The sequence below is a fragment of the Salmo trutta genome, unplaced genomic scaffold (genome assembly GCF_901001165.1).
Source record: "Salmo trutta unplaced genomic scaffold, fSalTru1.1, whole genome shotgun sequence".
NCBI lineage: Eukaryota > Metazoa > Chordata > Actinopteri > Salmoniformes > Salmonidae > Salmo > Salmo trutta.
The window spans coordinates 9,208,235-9,225,391 of NW_021822911.1; the positions used below are offsets into that span (position 1 = coordinate 9,208,235).

The window sequence follows — 17,157 nt, forward strand, 5'->3', positions numbered from 1 at the left end:
GCTCACCGACCATCTCATTCCAAAATCAAGGGCATTAATATGGAGTTGGTCCCCCCTTTGGTGCTATAACAGCCTCCACTCTTCTGGGAAGGCTTTCCACTAGATGTTGGAACATTGCTGCGGGGACTTGCTTCCATTCAGCCACAAGAGCATTAGGGAGGTCGGGCACTGATGTTGGGTGATTAGGCCTGGCTCGCAGTTGACATTCCAATTCATCCCAAAGGTGTTCAACGGGGTTGAGGTCAGGGCTCTGTGAAGGACAGTCAATTTCTTCCACACCAATCTCGACAAACAATTTATGTATGAACCTCACTTTGTGCACAGGGACATTGTCAATCAGAAAAAGGAATGGGCCTTCCCCAAAATGTTGCCACAGTTGCCAGCACAGAATCATCTAGAATGTAATTGTATGTTGTAGCGTTACGATTTCCCTTTACTGGAACTAAGGGGACTAGCCCGAACCATGGAAAAACAGCCCCAGACCATTATTCCTCCTCCACCAAACTTTACAGTTGGCACTATACGTTGGGGCAGGTAGTGTTCTCCTGGCATCTGCCAATCCCAGACGTGACAGTCGGACTGCCAGATGGTGAAGCGTGATTCATTACTCCAGAAAACGCGCTTCAGCACTTGGCTGCCCCGTTCTGTGAGCTTGTGTGGCCTACCACTTCACGCTTGAGCCGTTGTTTCTCCAAGATGTTTCCACTTCACAATAACTGCATTTACAGTTGACCAGGGAATCTCTAGCAGGACAGAAATGTGATGAACTGACTTTGTGGAAAGGTGGCATCCTATGACGGTGCCACGTTGAAAGTCACTGAGCTTTTCAGTAAGGCCATTCTACTGCTAATGTTTGTCTATGGAGATTGCATGGCTGTGTGCTCGATTTTATACACTTGTCAGCAACGGATGTGGCTGAAATAGTCGAATCCACAAATTTGAAGGGGTGTCTACATACTTTTGTATATCTAGTGTATATATATGTGTATATATATATGTATATATGTGTGTGTGTGTGTGTGTGTGTATATATATATACACACACTGGATATACAAAAGTATGTAGAACTGCGCATGTGCAGGCCGTCAAACCAAAGACACTCCTTCGATATAAAGTCGTTTTTGACTAAAATAATAACGTGTCAGTTTGTCTCTTTCACGAAGTTGGAGTAATAACATGTTCAAATACTTAAGACATTGGCTGGAATCTGGGTTTTACCTTTAGATTTAGAGAAAACGTACAACTAAGGAGGAATTTTTCACTTCTGACTTCTCAAACCCCAAATCACAGCATCGGTGTACTTCCTACAGTCTGCTTCCCCAGCGGTCCCGGTAGACTCGGGATGTTGGTCTCTGGGTTTAGGAATTCTGTTATGTCATTTCCTCATGAGGTTGAAAGGAAGTTTGTGGGCTGATGTACAAAAGGGATGTTGAAACTGTGGAGCACATTTCTCAGCAACATTAGAAGTCGGGTAAAAGTATTGATTTGAAGGAAAGACGAGCAGACTGGTAAGTCTAGAAGCTACTTACACACTATTATAAAGTTAGGTCGTAGTCAGACATTTAATAGTCAAGAGTAGGTTTGATATATGATCTCTTATCACCATGGGTGTAGTGCTGAGGAGCGCCAGGGAGCACTTTCAATTTGAGAATACAATAAACATTATTCTGATCAATTCTAAATAAATTATATTTAATTACCAGGTAAATGGTAACGTTACTGTTACAAAAAAATACTGATTTCTAATAAGATTTTAGCACGGTTAGCTGAAGCTGAATAGTCAGAAAAAATTGGAGGATGGATTTTATGCATCTTCTAAAACAGGGCTCTCCGATCCTGTTCCTGGAGAGATACCATCCTGTAGGTTTTCATTCCTATTCAAAACTAGTCACCTGATTAAAATAATTAGTTGGTTTATAAGATAAATCAGGTTAGTTACAGCTGTGGTTGGAGTGAAGCCCTACCGGAGGGTAGCGCTCCAGGAACAGGGTTGGAGTGAAACCCTACCGGAGGGTAGCGCTCCAGGAACAGGGTTGGAGTGAGACCCCACCGGAGGGTAGCGCTCCAGGAACAGGGTTGTAGTGAGACCCCACCGGAGGGTAGCGCTCCAGGAACAGGGTTGGAGTGAAACCCTACCGGAGGGTAGCGCTCCAGGAACAGGGTTGGAGTGAAACCCTACCGGAGGGTAGCGCTACAGGAACAGGGTTGTAGTGAGACCCTACCGGAGGGTAGCGCTCCAGGAACAGGGTTGGAGTTAGACCCTACCGGAGGGTAACGCTCCAGGAACAGAGTTGTAGTGTAACCCCTGATATGTAGGCTATATACAGTACATTCTCTGTCCTGGTACTGGTAGGACTATAACATTATGTTGATCTGAACAGGTTTAGACTGGTCATCTATGATATGTAGGTTATATACAGTACATGCTCTGTCCTGCTACTGGTAGGACTATAACATTATGTTGATCTGAACAGGTTTAGACTGGTCATCTATGATATGTAGGTTATATACAGTACATTCTCTGTCCTGGTACTGGTAGGACTATAACATTATGTTGATCTGAACAGGTTTAGGCTGGTCATCTATGATATGTAGGTTATATACAGTACATTCTCTGTCCTGCTACTGGTAGGACTATAACATTATGTTGATCTGAACAGGTTTAGACTGGTCATCTATGATATGTAGGTTATATACAGTACATTCTCTGTCCTGCTACTGGTAGGACTATAACATTATGTTGATCTGAACAGGTTTAGACTGGTCATCTATGATATGTAGGTTATATACAGTACATTCTCTGTCCTGCTACTGGTAGGACTATAACATTATGTTGATCTGAACAGGTTTAGACTGGTCATCTATGATATGTAGGTTATATACAGTACATTCTCTGTCCTGCTACTGGTAGGACTATAACATTATGTTGATCTGAACAGGTTTAGACTGGTCATCTATGATATGTAGGTTATATACAGTACATTCTCTGTCCTGCTACTGGTAGGACTATAACATTATGTTGATCTGAACAGGTTTAGACTGGTCATCTATGATATGTAGGTTATATACAGTACATTCTCTGTCCTGCTACTGGTAGGACTATAACATTATGTTGATCTGAACAGGTTTAGCCTGGTCATCTATGATATGTAGGCTATAGTGTACGTGTGAGACATGGCCTTGTGTTGCTGTACTGACTATAACTACCTTAACAAACAGTGACTAATTATTATTATTATTAATATTATTATTATTATTATTATTGTTGCTGTACTGTCTATTACTACCTTAACAGTGATTTATTATTATTATTATTGTTATTATTATTATTATTATTATTGTTGCTGTACTGTCTATAACTACCTTAACAAACAGTAACTTATTATTTTTGATAGTTACCATGGAGATTAAATGTCACAACAACATGTGATGCTTTAAATCACCTGACTGTTTCTATATCTGTTAGTTAATGTTTTATTTCTCTAAGAGATAATGACTAAATGAGAACAATTGACAGTCAAGAATTAGTTGTCACTGTGTTAACCACAACCAACATGCTGGATCTCTGTTTAGTTGTCACTGTGTTAACCACAACCAACATGCTGGATCTCTGTTTAGTTGTCACTGTGTTAACCACAACCAACATGCTGGATCTCTGTTTAGTTGTCACTGTGTTAAACACAACCAACATGCTGGATCTCTGTTTAGTTGTCACTGTGTTGACCACAACCAACATGCTGGATCTCTGTTTAGTTGTCACTGTGTTGACCACAACCAACATGCTGGATCTCTGTTTAGTTGTCACTGTGTTGACCACAACCAACATGTTGGATCTCTGTTTAGTTGTCACTGTGTTGACCACAACCAACATGCTGGATCTCTGTTTAGTTGTCACTGTGTTAACCACAACCAACATGTTGGATCTCTGTTTAGTTGTCACTGTGTTAACCACAACCAACATGCTGGATCTCTGTTTAGTTGCCACTGTGTTAACCACAACCAACATGCTGGATCTCTGTTTAGTTGTCACTGTGTTAACCACAACCAACATGCTGGATCTCTGTTTACAGGGGTCAGTGCCTCTAAAATGAGTCTCTCTGGGGAACATGACACCAAAGCCAAGAGGTGAGATTACAATTATGTTTAAGAATTATTAAGAGTTTTTTTCAAAAATGCCATTTCCAAAAATGTTCACATTTGTTTTTTTAATCATAAATGGCTGCTTATGGGACCTTCAATATTACCGTTCTCAGATATTTTAATTCATAGTTTTTAGATGCGCAATATATCCATTGTTTAGCAGGAATGGAATGTTCGTATTCTGTATATTTGACTGTGATATGTGATTGTCTCACCTAGCTATCTAAAGATGAATGCATTTACTGTAAATCTGTCTGGATAAGAGCATCTGCTAAATCAGGGGCTCTCAATCCGGGGTCTGTGGAGGTACTGCAGGGGTTCTCAATCCGGGGTCTGTGGAGGTACTGCAGGGGCTCTCAATCCGGGGTCTGTGGAGGTACTGCAGGGGCTCTCAATCCGGGGTCTGTGGAGGTACTGCAGGGGCTCCACGGCACCCTGACTGTACTCGTTGCAATGTAACACATTTGATAGAATTTGACATGACACGACCACTTTGCCTGCTCTTAATTATTATTATTATTATTATATAATGGAATACATATTTTTTTAACCAATTATGATCGTTGTTACAATAACAATTTTGACAATATTACCGTTATATCAACACACTCTTCACACCCGTTTAACAACTCTAAATAGCTTTAGCATAGTAGGCATCAAGTCCCTTGCCAATAATGTTGCCTACAACGTTGCATTCAATGTTCATTTTCATCGAACACAGATTACGCCCTAGATGTCTTCAATTTGCCTAATTTATAGCCACGGCCAATTTAGGATTGTTTTTTAACAACATGATGTTGCGCTCCAAAGGGATAACTTGAAATAACATGATGTAGATAATTAAATAGTCAAAAGAAAAACGTGTTTATTTTACACTCTTAGAAAAGAAGGTTCCTTATTGAACCAAAAAGGCTTCTATCTCTTCCTTAATATATGGAACCACTAAAAGTTATATATATTTGGGTTCAGTGAAGAAGAACCTCTAGAGTTCTGATCAACGGAAGGTGAATGTTTAGAGGATGTGAACCCAGCAGCCTTCCAGTCATCAGTTCACTTCTGCCGTTTTTTTTCCCTCGCCTGGCCTGGGATTTGAACCAGCCACCTTTAGGCCACAGGTCCAACTCCTGCCACAGCTCCAACTCCTTAGCCGCTGGGCGAATTTTCAGAAATAATCATCAGTTCATCTTCCAAAATGAAGACAAAATGCTATGCAAACATAAATGGTATGACTTGTTATAATTATTATACATAAATCATTGTCAAAAGCACAAGACAGAGCTATAAACCCAGAATGTTTTTTGCCTTAAAAACCCTAAACCTAACAATCAATCAAATGTATTTATAAAGCCCTTTTTACATCAGCATCTAACCCTACGTATTACCTATTTTAGCCTTAACCCTAATTCTTTTAGAAACGGTTTTAGTAATAATATGTTAGTAAATACCATTATAGTACTAAATAGCATTTTGATTATTTTGTTAATCAAAACCTGTCTGTGTTTTGCTGTTTTTGTTTTGTTATTTTATTACATTATTATTGCAAGGCAGAACATTTGATAAACAAGCCACCTTAGTTTTATTTTTCAAAATGTGGTTTGAACTGGTGACCTAGTAACCTCTATGTGAAAGTCCATCAATTGGTGTGAGATAGGTGGGGCAGGTTTGAGACTGATCTAAGGAATTAACCAGAAAAATACACTTTATTTCTCAACTGCCTCACCAATGTCTGTAAGTAAATTAATAACTTTTAATTGCTAAATATTTCCAATAGATGGCAGCATAAGACCACGAAGCATCAGTTATAGGCATCAAGCAGCAATATGATTGACATAAAATAGCATGCAACCACAGACTATATGTCCCATGATTTTCTGAAATGGTCACTCATTACTTTAGTTAGTTATATATCTCATATTAGGGCTGTGTTGCTTTAGGGAGAGAAACAAAAATAGTGAGGTATTGAATAGTGAGGTGTAAATAGTGAGGTATTGAATAGTGAGGTATTGAATAGTGAGGTATTGAATAGTGAGGTATTGAATAGTGAGGTATTGAATAGTGAGGTATTGAATAGTGAGGTATTGAATAGTGAGGTATTGAATAGTGAGGTATTGAATAGTGAGGTATTGAATAGTGAGGTGTAAATAGTGAGGTGTAAATAGTGAGGTATTGAATAGTGAGGTATTGAATAGTGAGGTGTAAATAGTGAGGTATTGAATAGTGAGGTATTGAATAGTGAGGTATTGAATAGTGAGGTATTGAATAGTGAGGTATTGAATAGTGAGGTGTAAATAGTGAGGTATTGAATAGTGAGGTATTGAATAGTGAGGTGTAAATAGTGAGGTATTGAACCCCGGGTAGATAATCAGTAGTACATACATTGTAAAAAATCATGTTAATATTTGATATTGGGAGTAAACAACCTCGGAATAGAAAAGACAAGAGCGCGTATTCCAGCCCACCAATAAATGACATAATTCAACCCTCCCGGTTAGTAAATTTACCTCGACATGCCCCTTGAGAAGGCGAGTGAGAGTGAAGTGAAGACACCAGCTGTTTAGCGGGGCTGAGTTGACTTCATGTGCGAGAAGGCAGAGCAGGTGGATGCTGGTTGATGAATGTACTGGGAAAATACGTTTTTCTCGACCAGAGATGACTGAATTAATGTTCAGTCTTATTGATAATCGTTATATTAATGAAGTGTAAAACATGAGCATAAAAACAGGTAATAATAAACATGAATCATCGTTATATTACTTCACAGTAATCTGTTAAATGCTTTTTCAGTCCTTCCTCTTGCGTTAGCAGTGTGGAAAGGGACAGAAAGAAGCGTGGGGAGTGGTGGTGTATCCAGGGAGAAAACTAAACTAATCTTCTGAAATATCATTTGTGGTCTTATGTTCCCATCTATTGGGATTATGTAGCAACTGCAGTAGTGCTGAAAAATGTGTTATTCCTTACTAAAGTAGTAATTACTGAGAATTGCAAAATATAACATTTTTTTGTTCCTTTTACCACTTATAATAAAATAAAATGTTTATAGCATAACAAACAATGAAACTGACATAAACCAAAAACACCATACATTTAGTTAATTATATATATAAAACTATTTATTTAGATGGGTGACATTATCTGCTCTGTAGACAAAAGAAGAGCTCTCCAGTAGGAACCAAAACATTCAAAGGCCCTTTTTCTCAAAAGTGATGTTACAAGTTTATCATCTTTCCCATTGTTCCTCAACTGTAGTGATATACCATTTTCTAGCTCTGAGTGTCCACTTTTATCCAATGTAAAAAACACAATTTTGCTACATAAGATCGAAACGGTCGGTAACATTTGACAGTGAGGCAGATATATAGCATTTTGTAAAGAAATATGATTATGTGTCTTTGAAATGATACCATGAAGTGATAGATTTTAAACAAATACATGTCTGTCATTGAACAACACCATGCCATGATTAGATAGGGAAAAACCACACCTCTATAATAATTTCTTTAAACAAAAAAAGCTAATTTACCAACATTTCTGTAAAGTGATATGTTGCGTTTTGGAATGGAAATCTTCTTATGTTTCCCATCTGAGATCAGATTAGATGAGAGATGTAATGTTTGTCTCTGTTGTGTTGAAGACCAATCAAGCAGGAGAGACCAGCCTCCCCTGTTCCCAGCTGTGTGTCCATGAAGAGTGACCGGTCTATGGATCCTCTTATAGACTTTAGAGAGGGAGACATTTCTACTGAACAAAGGTAAGAAGAACTCATGGGTCATGGTCAGTGAGTTAAACAACACTGTCTCTAGTCATTTCTCCTCTCCCATTTTCACATTTCTTTTGTTGTTTTCATAATCCATAGGCTAATACTTCTGTCCATTTCATAGTCCTAAAACAATATTAAACAAAGACAACATTCCCTCCCTCCCTCCCTCCCTGTCTGTCTGTCTGTCTGTCTGTCTAACGATGAACTAAGCTGTTCAACGTTAACAACGATGGTTTTGGGAAACAGCTCAGAGATTTAACGATACTCCTACGAAGGTTTTAATGATGAACTTGGCTTTAAGAGGCTTTTGGGAAACCAGGCCGTGGATAAAAACATCTGATAAATTCAAAAGTAAATGTTTTACATACAGATCTCATATTACTGTATTTAATAATAAAAAATGTAAAAAAATATACTGATATCACAAATGTATCATTTGTACAGATCTTTATTAAACATGTAGTTCTTTGTTACATTTCACTGTGTTAAACCTAGCAGTACTACTGATTTCTCTGAGAGGCAGATATATATTATTACTGTATTAAACCTAGCAGTACTACTGATTTCTCTGAGAGTGAGGCAGATATATATTATTACTGTGTTAAACCTAGCAGTACTACTGATTTCTCTGAGAGTGAGGCAGATATATATTATTACTGTATTAAACCTAGCAGTACTACTGATTTCTCTGAGAGTGAGACAGATATATATTATTACTGTATTAAACCTAGCAGTACTACTGATTTCTCTGAGAGTGAGACAGATATATATTTTTACTGTGTTAAACCTAGCAGTACTACTGATCTCTCTGAGAGTGAGGCAGATATATATTATTACTCTGTTAAACCTAGCAGTACTACTGATTTTTCTGAGAGTGAGGCAGATATATATTATTACTGTATTAAACCTAGCAGTACTACTGATTTCTCTGAGAGGCAGATATATATTATTACTGTGTTAAACCTAGCAGTACTACTGATTTCTCTGAGAGTGAGGCAGATATATATTATTACTGTATTAAACCTAGCAGTACTACTGATTTCTCTGAGAGTGAGGCAGATATATATTATTACTGTGTTAAACCTAGCAGTACTACTGATTTCTCTGAGAGTGAGGCAGATATATATTATTACTGTATTAAACCTAGCAGTACTACTGATTTCTCTGAGAGGCAGATATATATTATTACTGTGTTAAACCTAGTAGTACTACTGATTTCTCTGAGATATATATTAGTACTGTATTAAACCTAGCAGTACTACTGATTTCTCTGAGAGTGAGGCAGATATATATTATTACTGTGTTAAACCTAGCAGTACTACTGATTTCTCTGAGTGTGAGGCAGATATATATTATTACTGTATAAAACCTAGCAGTACTACTGATTTCTCTGAGAGGCAGATATATATTATTACTGTATTAAACCTAGTAGTACTACTGATTTCTCTGAGAGGCAGATATATATTATTACTGTGTTAAACCTAGCAGTACTACTGATTTCTCTGAGTGTGAGGCAGATATATATTATTACTGTATAAAACCTAGCAGTACTACTGATTTCTCTGAGAGGCAGATATATATTATTACTGTATAAAACCTAGCAGTACTACTGATTTCTCTGAGAGGCAGATATATATTATTAGTGTGTTAAACCTAGCAGTACTACTGATTTCTCTGAGAGGCAGATATATATTATTACTCTATAAAACCTAGCAGTACTACTGATTTCTCTGAGAGGCAGATATATATTATTTCTGTGTTAAACCTAGCAGTACTACTGATTTCTCTGAGATATATATTATTACTGTATTAAACCTAGCAGTACTACTAATTTCTCTGAGAGGCAGATATATATTATTACTGTGTTAAACCTAGCAGTACTACTGATTTCTCTGAGAGGCAGATATATATTATTACTGTGTTAAACCTAGCAGCACTACTGATTTCTCTGAGAGTGAGGCAGATATATATTATTACTGTATAAAACCTAGCATTACTACTGATTTCTCTGAGAGGCAGATATATATTATTACTTTATTAAACCTAGCAGTACTACTGATTTCTCTGAGAGTGAGGCAGATATATATTATTACTGTGTTAAACCTAGCAGTACTACTGATTTCTCTGAGAGGCAGATATATATTATTACTGTATTAAACCTAGCAGTACTACTGATTTCTCTGAGAGGCAGATATATATTATTACTGTGTTAAACCTAGCAGTGCTACTGATTTCTCTGAGAGGCAGATATATATTATTACTGTGTTAAACCTAGCAGTACTACTGATTTCTCTGAGAGGCAGATATATATTATTACTGTGTTAAACCTAGCAGTGCTACTGATTTCTCTGAGAGGCAGATATATATTATTACTGTGTTAAACCTAGCAGTACTACTGATTTCTCTGAGAGTGAGGCAGATATATATTATTACTGTACAATACCTAGCAGTACTACTGATTTCTCTGAGAGTGAGGCAGATATATATTATTACTGTATTAAACCTAGCAGTACTACTGATTTCTCTAAGAGGCAGATATATATTATTACTGTATAAAACCTAGCAGTACTACTGATTTCTCTGAGAGTGAGGCAGATATATATTATTACTGTGTTAAACCTAGCAGTACTACTGATTTCTCTGAGAGGCAGATATATATTATTACTGTATTAAACCTAGCAGTACTACTGATTTCTCTGAGAGTGAGGCAGATATATATTATTACTGTGTTAAACCTAGCAGTACTACTGATTTCTCTGAGAGTGAGGCAGATATATATTATTACTGTGTTAAACCTAGCAGTACTACTGATTTCTCTGAGAGGCAGATATATATTATTACTGTATTAAACCTAGCAGTACTACTGATTTCTCTGAGACTGAGGTATATATATAGCATTTAGAAAAAAACATGATTATTTTTCTCTCTGAAATGAAACCATCAAGTGATAGATTATAAACAAATACATGTCTGTCATTGAACAACCCCATGCCATGATTAGATAGTGAAAAAACACACCAGTCTCTTTCATATTTTTTTTAAACAATAAAAGTTAATTTACGAACATTTCTAAAAAGTGATATACAGCGTTTTGGAATGAAACTCTTCTTATGTTTCCCCATCTGAGATCAGAGTAGATGAGAGATGTAATGTTTGTCTCTGTTGTGTTGAAGACCAATCAAGCAGGAGAGACCAGCCTCCCCTGTTCCCAGCTGTGTGTCCATGAAGAGTGACCGGTCTATGGTTCATCCTATAGAGTTTAGAGAGGGAGACCTTTCTACTGAACAAAGGTAAGAAGAACTCATGGGTCATGGTCAGTGAGTTAAACAACACTGTCTCTAGTCATTTCTCCTCTCCCATTTTCACATTTATTTTGGTTGTTTTCATAATCCATAGGCTAATCCTTTAGTCCATTTCATAGTCCTAAAACAATATTAAACAAAGACAACATTCCCTCCCTCCCTCCCTGTCTGTCTGTCTGTCTGTCTGTCTGTCTAACGATGAACTAAGCTGTTCAACGTTAACAACGATGGTTTTGGGAAACAGCTCAGAGATTTAACGATACTCCTACGAAGGTTTTAATGATGAACTTGGCTTTAAGAGGCTTTTGAGAAACCAGGCCGTGGATAAAAACATCTGATAAATTCAAAAGTAAATGTTTTACATACAGATCTCATATTACTGTATTTAATAATAAAAAATGTAAAAAAATATAATGATATCACAAATGTATCATTTGTACAGATCTTTATTAAACATGTAGTTCTTTGTTACATTTCACTGTATAAAACCTAGCAGTACTACTGATTTCTCTGAGATATATATTATTACTGTGTTAAACCTAGCAGTACTACTGATTTCTCTGAGATATATATTATTACTGTATTAAGCCTAGCAGTACTACTGATTTCTCTGAGATATATATTATTACTGTATTAAACCTAGCAGTACTACTGATTTCTCCGAGAGGCAGATATATATTATTACTGTATTAAACCTAGCAGTACTACTGATTTCTCTGAGAGTCTGATATATATTAATACTGTATAAAACCTAGCAGTACTACTGATATCTCTGAGAGGCAGATACATTAATAATATATATTAAACCTAGCAGTACTACTGATTTCTCTGAGAGGCAGATATATATTATTACTGTGTTAAACCTAGCAGTACTACTGATTTCTCTGAGAGTGAGGCAGATATATATTATTACTGTATAAAACCTAGCAGTACTACTGATTTCTCTGAGAGTGAGGCAGATATATATTATTACTGTGTTAAACCTAGCAGTACTACTGATTTCTCTGAGAGGCAGATATATATTATTACTGTGTTAAACCTAGCAGTACTACTGATTTCTCTGAGAGTGAGGCAGATATATATTATTACTGTGTTAAACCTAGCAGTACTACTGATTTCTCTGAGAGTGAGGCAGATATATATTATTACTGTATTAAACCTAGCAGTACTACTGATTTCTCTGAGAGGCAGATATATATTATTACTATGTTAAACCTAGCAGTACTACTGATTTCTCTGAGAGGCAGATATATATTATTACTGTGTTAAACCTAGCAGTACTACTGATATCTCTGAGAGGCAGATATATATTATTACTGTGTTAAACCTAGTAGTACTACTGATTTCTCTGAGAGTGAGGCAGATATATATTATTACTGTGTTAAACCTAGCAGTACTACTGATTTCTCTGAGAGTGAGGCAGATATATATTATTACTGTATTAAACCTAGCAGTACTACTGATTTCTCTGAGAGTGAGGCAGATATATATTATTAATGTGTTAAACCTAGCAGTACTACTGATTTCTCTGAGAGGCAGATATATATTATTACTGTATTAAACCTAGCAGTACTACTGATTTCTCTGAGAGTTAGGCAGATATATATTATTACTGTATTAAACCTAGCAGTACTACTGATTTCTCTGAGAGTGAGGCAGATATATATTATTACTGTGTTAAACCTAGCAGTACTACTGATTTCTCTGAGAGTGAGGCAGATATATATTATTACTGTATAAAACCTAGCAGTACTACTGATTTCTCTGAGAGTGAGGCAGATATATATTATTACTATATTAAACCTAGCAGTACTACTGATTTCTCAGAGAATGAGGCAGATATATATTATTACTGTATTAAACCTAGCAGTACTACTGATTTCTCTGAGAGGCAGAGATATATTATTACTGTATTAAACCTAGCAGTACTACTGATTTCTCTGAGAGTGAGGCAGATATATATTATTACTGTATAAAACCTAGCAGTACTACTGATTTCTCTGAGAGGCAGATATATATTATTACTGTGTTAAACCTAGCAGTACTACTGATTTCTCTGAGAGGCAGATATATATTATTACTGTATTAAACCTAGCAGTACTACTGATTTCTCTGAGAGTGAGGCAGATATATATTATTACTGTGTTAAACCTAGCAGTACTACTGATTTCTCTGAGAGGCAGTTATATATTATTACTGTATTAAACCTAGCAGTACTACTGATTTCTCTGAGAGGCAGATATTATTACTGTATTAAACCTAGCAGTACTACTGATTTCTCTGAGAGTGAGGCAGATATATATTATTACTGTGTTAAACCTAGCAGTACTACTGATTTCTCTGAGAGTGAGACAGATATATATTATTACTGTGTAAAACCTAGCAGTACTACTGATTTCTCTGAGAGTGAGGCAGATATATATTATTACTGTGTTAAACCTAGCAGTACTACCGATTTCTCTGAGAGTGAGGCAGATATATATTATTACTGTGTTAAACCTAGCAGTACTACTGATTTCTCTGAGAGTGAGGCAGATATATATTATTACTGTATTAAACCTAGCAGTACTACTGATTTCTCTGAGAGTGAGGCAGATATATATTATTACTGTGTTAAACCTAGCAGTACTACTGATTTCTCTGAGAGTGAGGCAGATATATATTATTACTGTATTAAACCTAGCAGTACTACTGATTTCTCTGAGAGTGAGGCAGATATATATTATTACTATATTAAACCTAGCAGTACTACTGATTTCTCTGAGAATGAGGCAGATATATATTATTACTGTATTAAACCTAGCAGTACTACTGATTTCTCTGAGAGGCAGATATATATTATTACTGTATTAAACCTAGCAGTACTACTGATTTCTCTGAGAGTGAGGCAGATATATATTATTACTGTATAAAACCTAGCAGTACTACTGATTTCTCTGAGAGGTAGATATTATTACTGTATTAAACCTAGCAGTACTACTGATTTCTCTGAGAGTGAGGCAGATATATATTATTACTGTGTTAAACCTAGCAGTACTACTGATTTCTCTGAGAGTGAGGCAGATATATATTATTACTGTGTTAAACCTAGCAGTACTACTGATATCTCTGAGAGGCAGATATATATTATTACTGTGTTAAACCTAGCAGTACTACTGATTTCTCTGAGAGTGAGGCAGATATATATTATTACTGTGTTAAACCTAGCAGTACTACTGATTTCTCTGAGAGGCAGATATATATTATTACTGTATTAAACCTAGCAGTACTACTGATTTCTCTGAGAGTGAGGCAGATATATATTATTACTGTGTTAAACCTAGCAATACTAATGATTTCTATGAGAGTCAGATATATATTATTACTGTGTTAAACCTAGCAGTACTACTGATTTCTCTGAGAGGCAGATATATATTATTACTGTGTTAAACCTAGCAGTACTACTGATTTCTCTGAGAGTTAGTCAGATATATATTATTACTGTGTTAAACCTAGCAGTACTACTGATTTCTCTGAGAAGCAGATATATATTATTACTGTGTTAAACCTAGCAGTACTACTGATTTCTCTGAGAGTGAGGCAGATATATATTATTACTGTAATAAACCTAGCAGTACTACTGATTTCTCTGAGAGTGAGGCAGATATATATTATTACTGTATTAAACCTAGCAGTACTACTGATTTCTCGGAGAGAGATGCAGATATATATTATTACTGTGTTAAACCTAGCAGTACTACTGATTTCTCTGAGAGGCAGATATATATTATTACTGTATTAAACCTAGCAGTACTACTGATTTCTCTGAGAGTGAGGCAGATATATATTATTACTGTGTTAAACCTAGCAGTACTACTGATTTCTCTGAGAGTGAGGCAGATATATATTATTACTGTATTAAACCTAGCAGTACTACTGATTTCTCTGAGAGGCAGATATATATTAATACAGTGCTAAACCTAGCAGTACTACTGATTTCTCTGAGAGTGAGGCAGATATATATTATTACTGTATTAAACCTAGCAGTACTACTGATTACTCTGAGAGGCAGATATATATTATTACTGTATTAAACCTAGCAGTACTACTGATTTCTCTGAGAGTGAGGCAGATATATATTATTACTGTATTAAACCTAGCAGTACTACTGATTTCTCTGAGAGTGAGGCAGATATATATTATTACTGTGTTAAACCTAGCAGTACTACTGATTTCTCTGAGAGGCAGATATTATTACTGTATTAAACCTAGCAGTACTACTGATTTCTCTGAGAGGCAGATATATATTATTACTGTGTTAAACCTAGCAGTACCACTGATTTCTCTGAGAGTGAGGCAGATATATATTATTACTGTAATAAACCTAGCAGTACTACTGATTTCTCTGAGAGTGAGGCAGATATATATTATTACTGTATTAAACCTAGCAGTACTACTGATTTCTCGGAGAGAGAGGCAGATATATATTATTACTGTGTTAAACCTAGCAGTACTACTGATTTCTCTGAGAGGCAGATATATATTATTACTGTATTAAACCTAGCAGTACTACTGATTTCTCTGAGAGTGAGGCAGATATATATTATTACTGTGTTAAACCTAGCAGTACTACTGATTTCTCTGAGAGTGAGGCAGATATATATTATTACTGTGTTAAACCTAGCAGTACTACTGATTTCTCTGAGAGTGAGGCAGATATATATTATTACTGTATTAAACCTAGCAGTACTACTGATTTCTCTGAGAGGCAGATATATATTAATACAGTGCTAAACCTAGCAGTACTACTGATTTCTCTGAGAGTGAGGCAGATATATATTATTACTGTATTAAACCTAGCAGTACTACTGATTACTCTGAGAGGCAGATATATATTATTACTGTGTTAAACCTAGCAGTACTACTGATTTCTCTGAGAGTGAGGCAGATATATATTATTACTGTATTAAACCTAGCAGTACTACTGATTTCTCTGAGAGTGAGGCAGATATATATTATTACTGTGTTAAACCTAGCAGTTCTACTGATTTCTCTGAGAGTGAGGCAGATATATATTATTACTGTGTTAAACCTAGCAGTACTACTGATTTCTCTGAGAGGCAGATATTATTACTGTATTAAACCTAGCAGTACTGCTGATTTCTCTGAGAGTGAGGCAGATATATATTATTACTGTGTTAAACCTAGCAGTACTACTGTTTTCTCTGAGAGGCAGATATATATTATTACTGTGTTAAACCTAGCAGTACTACTGATTTCTCTGAGAGTGAGGCAGATATATATTATTACTGTGTTAAACCTGGCAGTACTACTGATATCTCTGAGAGGCAGATATATATTATTACTGTGTTAAACCTAGCAGTACTACTGATTTCTCTGAGAGTGAGGCAGATATATATTATTACTGTGTTAAACCTAGCAGTACTACTGATTTCTCTGAGAGGCAGATATATATTATTACTGTATTAAACCTAGCAGTACTACTGATTTCTCTGAGAGGCAGATATATATTATTACTGTATTAAACCTTGCAGTACTACTGATTTCTCTGAGAGTGGGGCAGATATATATTATTACTGTATAAAACCTAGCAGTACTACTGATTTCTCTGAGAGTGAGGCAGATATATATTATTACTGTATTAAACCTAGCAGTACTACTGATTTCTCTGAGAGGCAGATATATATTATTACTGTATTAAACCTAGCAGTACTACTGATTTCTCTGAGAGGCAGATTTATATTATTACTGTATAAAACCTAGCAGTACTACTGATTTCCCTAAGAGGCAGATATATATTATTACTGTGTTAAACCTAGCAGTACTACTGATTTCTCTGAGAGTGAGGCAGATATATATTATTACTGTGTTAAACCTAGCAGTACTACTGATTTCTCTGAGACTGAGGCAGATATATATTATTACTGTGTTAAACCTAGCAGTACTACTGATTTCTC

At 36.0% G+C, this 17,157-nt stretch overlaps 1 protein-coding gene and 1 long non-coding RNA gene across 2 annotated transcripts in view; both read left to right on the forward strand.

Annotated features, from left to right (window-relative positions):
* LOC115186351 (NACHT, LRR and PYD domains-containing protein 12-like) overlaps positions 1-17,157 on the forward strand; it is a gene marked incomplete at both ends in the record, with an annotated part of 347,545 nt that overhangs the window by 298,844 nt on the left and 31,544 nt on the right. The gene's annotated exons all lie outside the window — the stretch shown is intronic.
* LOC115186371 (uncharacterized) lies at positions 1,065-11,112 on the forward strand. The gene is made up of 4 exons (XR_003875722.1): positions 1,065-1,509; positions 4,072-4,126; positions 7,773-7,889; positions 11,072-11,112. It is a non-coding gene; the product is annotated as an uncharacterized LOC115186371 (long non-coding RNA).